This window comes from Calidris pugnax, unplaced genomic scaffold, assembly GCF_001431845.1.
Source record: "Calidris pugnax isolate Ruff unplaced genomic scaffold, ASM143184v1 scaffold2154, whole genome shotgun sequence".
Lineage (NCBI taxonomy): Eukaryota > Metazoa > Chordata > Aves > Charadriiformes > Scolopacidae > Calidris > Calidris pugnax.
In genome coordinates this window covers 2,907-7,784 of record NW_015092426.1, presented here as the reverse complement: position 1 = coordinate 7,784, position 4,878 = coordinate 2,907, and the positions used below count along the sequence as shown (strand labels likewise).

The 4,878-nt window shown below is 32.8% G+C and overlaps 3 non-coding genes across 3 annotated transcripts; all 3 read right to left on the bottom strand.

Moving 5' to 3' along the window:
- Positions 1-2,276: 2,276 nt before the first annotated feature.
- TRNAK-CUU lies at positions 2,277-2,349 on the bottom strand. The gene has a single exon. It is a non-coding gene; the product is annotated as a tRNA-Lys (tRNA).
- A 349-nt stretch (positions 2,350-2,698) lies between these two features.
- On the bottom strand, positions 2,699-2,770 carry TRNAE-CUC. Its single transcript has one exon. It is a non-coding gene; the product is annotated as a tRNA-Glu (tRNA).
- A 1,827-nt stretch (positions 2,771-4,597) lies between these two features.
- Positions 4,598-4,670, bottom strand: TRNAV-CAC. Its single transcript has one exon. It is a non-coding gene; the product is annotated as a tRNA-Val (tRNA).
- Between the last annotated feature and the right edge of the window lie 208 nt (positions 4,671-4,878).

The window sequence follows — 4,878 nt, the reverse complement described above, 5'->3', positions numbered from 1 at the left end:
ATTAGGGGTCTCCAACCTAAAAATCAGAAGACATAAAATCAAAGAAATTAGGGTTTTCGATCTTTTATCCTCCCCCTTTTTTCATTTAGGTCTGAAAACCGAAAAATGTGGATTTTTGGGGGGTTTTTATTCATTTTGAGAGCATTTTGTAGCGTTTTCGTTCTTCCCTCCCCCACCCCGGGGTCGGATTTTCTCCTGTTTATTTTATAACCTTCTATTATTTATTTCTTTTCATTTTCATTCTTTATTTTGTTATCGACGTTCTTATCTTATTCGTAATATCCTTATTTTATTAGTAATATCCTTATTTTATTAGTTATATTTGTATTTTATTAGTAATATCCTTATTTTATTAGTAATATTTGTATTTTATTAGTAATATCCTTATTTTATTAGTAATATCCTTATTAGTAATATTTGTATTTTATTAGTATTATCCTTATTTTATTAGTAATATCTTTATTTTATTAGTAATATCCTTATTTTATTAGTAATATTTGTATTTTATTAGTAATATTCCTATTTTTTCCAGCATCTATATTTTATTCCGGCCTCAATATTTAATTTCACGATCAACCTTTAATTTCACTGTCAACTTAATTGAGAAATAATAGAGATATTTGAGAAGTAATAGCTAGAATTGAGAAATAATAGATATATCTGATAAAAAATAGCTATAATTTGGAAATAATAAATATATTTGATAAGTAATAGCTAGAATTGAGAAATAATAATAGATATATCTGATAAAAAATAGCTAGAATTGAGAAATAATAGATATATCTGATAAAAAATAGCTAGAATTGGGAAATAATAGATATATTTGATAAAAAATAGCTATAATTGAGAAATAATAGATATATTTGATAAATAATACCTATAGTTGAGAAATAATAGTAGATATATTTGATAAAAAATAGCTAGAATTGAGAAATAATAGATATATTTGATAAATAATACCTATAGTTGAGAAATAATAGTAGATATATTTGATAAAAAATAGCTAGAATTGAGAAATAATAGATATATTTGATAAATAATACCTATAGTTGAGAAATAATAGTAGATATATTTGATAAAAAATAGCTAGAATTGAGAAATAATAGATATATTTGATAAATAATACCTATAGTTGAGAAATAATAGTAGATATATTTGATAAAAAATAGCTAGAATTGAGAAATAATAGATATATTTGATAAATAATACCTATAGTTGAGAAATAATAGTAGATATATTTGATAAAAAATAGCTAGAATTGAGAAATAATAGATATATTTGATAAATAATACCTATAGTTGAGAAATAATAGTAGATATATTTGATAAATAATACCTATAATTGAGAAATAATAGTAGATATATTTGATAAAAAATAGCTATAATTGAGAAATAATAGATATATTTGATAAGTAATAGCTAGAATTGAGAAATAATAATAGATATATTTGATTAAAAATAGCTATAATTGAGAAATAATAGATATATCTGATAAAAAATAGCTATAATTTGGAAATAATAAATATATTTGATAAGTAATAGCTAGAATTGAGAAATAATAATAGATATATTTGATAAAAAATAGCTATAATTGAGAAATAATAGATATATTTGATAAAAAATACCTAGAATTGAGAAATAATAGTAGATATATTTGATAAATAATACCTATAATTGAGAAATAATAGTAGATATATTTGATAAAAAATACCTAGAATTGAGAAATAATAATAGATAAATTTGATTAAAAATACCTATAATTGAGAAATAATAATAGATATATTTGATTAAAAATAGCTAGAATTGGGAAATAATAGATATATTTGATAAGTAATAGCTAGAATTTGGAAATAATAGATGATAAATAATAGCTAGAATTGAGAAATAATAATAGATATATTTGATTAAAAATAGCTAGAATTGAGAAATAATAGATATATCTGATAAAAAATAGCTATAATTTGGAAATAATAAATATATTTGATAAGTAATAGCTAGAATTGAGAAATAATAGATATATTTGATAAATAATAGCTAGAATTTAGAAAGAATAAATATAATTTACGTAACATAAGCTCTAATAAAGGATAAATAAGGGAATTTTGGGGCTTGCGATTTTTCCGAGGGATTTTTCTGGGGCTGAAGGAGGATTTTAAAAGAGGGGAAAAAACGAGGGAAAAGGGGAAAAAATCACCCTGATTCCCCCCCAAAATTGGGGAATCCGAATTGGCCGAAACGGACCCAAAATTCGAATTTTTGGGGGGAAAAAGGGAAAGTCGCCCAACGTGGGGCTCGAACCCACGACCCTGAGATTAAGAGTCTCATGCTCTACCGACTGAGCTAGCCGGGCAAAAGAAAAAAAAAGAGAAGAAAAAAGAGAAAAAAGAGAAGGAAAAAGAAGAAAAAGGAGAAGAAAAAAGAGAAGGAAAAAGAAAAAAAAAGAGAAGAAAAAAGAGAAAAAAGAGAAGGAAAAAGAAGAAAAAGGAGAAGAAAAAAGAGAAGGAAAAAGAAAAAAAAAGAGAAGAAAAAAGAGAAAAAAGAGAAGGAAAAAGAAGAAAAAGGAGAAGAAAAAAGAGAAGGGAAAAGAAAAGAAAAAAGAGAAGAAAAAGGAGAAGAAAAAAGAAGAAAAAAGAGAAGGAAAAAGAAGAAAGAGAAGAAAAAAGAGACGGAAAAAGAAGAAAAATCCCAAAAATCCTTCCTTCCCTGACCGGGAATCGAACCCGGGCCGCGGCGGTGAGAGCGCCGAATCCTGACCACTAGACCACCAGGGAGCCCGAAAAACGCCTTTTTTGCCCCAATTTGAGGGCAGAGGGTGGGGGAGGAAGAAGGATTTGGGGGGATTGGGGGTTTTGAGGGTCAAATTGGTGAGAATTTGGGAAAAAAGGGGCTTTTTTCACCCAATTTCGCCCATTTCCAATGACGTCATAATGACAGAAAATTGGAATTATCCCTCCCGAAAGGTCAAATTTGGGGAAATTTGGGAAAAAGGGGGCTTTTTCACCCAATTTCGCCCATTCCCAATGATGTCATAACCACAGAAAAATTGAATTCTTCCTTCCCCGGGGTCAAATTTGGGGGAATTTGGGAAAAAAGGGCTTTTTCCCTCAATTTTGCCCATTCCTAATGATGTCATAATGACAGAAAATGGTAATTTTCCCACCCGGGGGTCAAATTTTGGGAATTTGGGAAAAAAAAGGGGTTTTTCACCCAATTTCGCCCATTTCCAATGACATCATAATGACAGAAAATTGGAATTATCCCTTCTGAAAGGTCAAATTTGGAGGAATTTGGGAAAAAAGGGCTTTTTTACTCAATTTCGCCCATTCCTAATGATGTCATATCGACAGAAAATGGGAATTCTTCCTTCCGTGGGGTCAAATTTGGGGAATTTGGGAAAAAAAAGGGGTTTCACCCAATTTTGCCCATTTCCATTGACATCATAATGACAGAAAATTGTAATTATCCCTCCCGAAAGGTCAAATTTGGGAGAATTTGGGAAAAAAAGGGCTTTTTCACCCTATTTTGCTCATTCCTAATGACGTCATAATGACAGAAAAATGGGAATTATCCCTCCCGATGGGTCAAATTTGGGGGAATTTGGGAAAAAAAGGGGTTTTCCCCCCAATTTCACCCATTCCCAATGACGTGATAATGACAGAAAATTGGAATTATCCCTCCCGATGGGTCAAATTTGGGGGAATTTGGGAAAAAAGGGCTTTTTTCCTCAATTTCGCCCATTTCCAATGACGTCATAATGACAGAAAATTGGAATTATCCCTCCCGATGGGTCAAATTTGGGGGAATTTGGGAAAAAAGGAGCTTTTTCACCCAATTTCGCCCATTCCCAATGACGTCATAATGACAGAAAAATGGAATTATTCCTTCCGTGGGGTCAAATTTGGGGGAATTTGGGAAAAAAGGGGTTTTTCCACCCAATTTCACCCATTCCTAATGACGTCATAACCCCAGAAAAATGGAATTCTCTCTTCCCTGGGGTCAAATTTGGGGGATTTTGGGAAAAAAGGGGCTTCTTCACCCAATTTCGCCCATTCCCAATGACGTCATAATGACAGAAAATGGGAATTTTCCCACCCGGGGGGTCAAATTTGGGGGAATTTGGGAAAAAAGGGGCTTCTTCCCCCAATTTCGCCCATTCCCAATGACGTCATAATGACAGAAAATGGGAATTTTCCCACCCGGGGGGCCAAATTTGGGGGAATTTGGGAAAAAAGGGCTTTTTTCCTCAATTTCGCCCATTCCCAATGACGTCATAATGACAGAAAATGGGAATTTTCCCACCCGGGGGGCCAAATTTGGGGGAATTTGGGAAAAAAGGGCTTTTTTCCTCAATTTCGCCCATTCCCAATGACGTCATGACGACAGAAAATTGGAATTATCCCTCCTGAAAGGTCAAATTTGGGGGAATTCGGGAAAAAAGGGGTTTTTCCCTCAATTTCGCTCATTCCTAATGATGTCATAATGACAGAAAAATGGGAATTTTCCCACTCGAGGAGTCAAATTTGGGGAATTTGGGACAAAAAGGGTGTTTTTCACTGAATTTTACTAATTTCCAGTGATTTCCCCCCAAAAAAAGGAGCTGTTTCTGCCCGGTTTCGAACCGGGGACCTTTCGCGTGTGAGGCGAACGTGATAACCACTACACTACAGAAACTCAGCGATTTTGGGGTTTTTACCCCAAAACTCGAAGGGGACGAACCCCCGGGGACTCGAACCCCCCAAAACCGCTGGGTTTGACCCCATTTTCTCTCAATTTCCCCCCAAAAAAACGAATCACCGGCTCAAAAACTGGAAGAACCAACTTCATATTTTTCCGGAAAACCCCCCAAAAAACCCCAAACCCACTTAATTTTGTGTCAGAT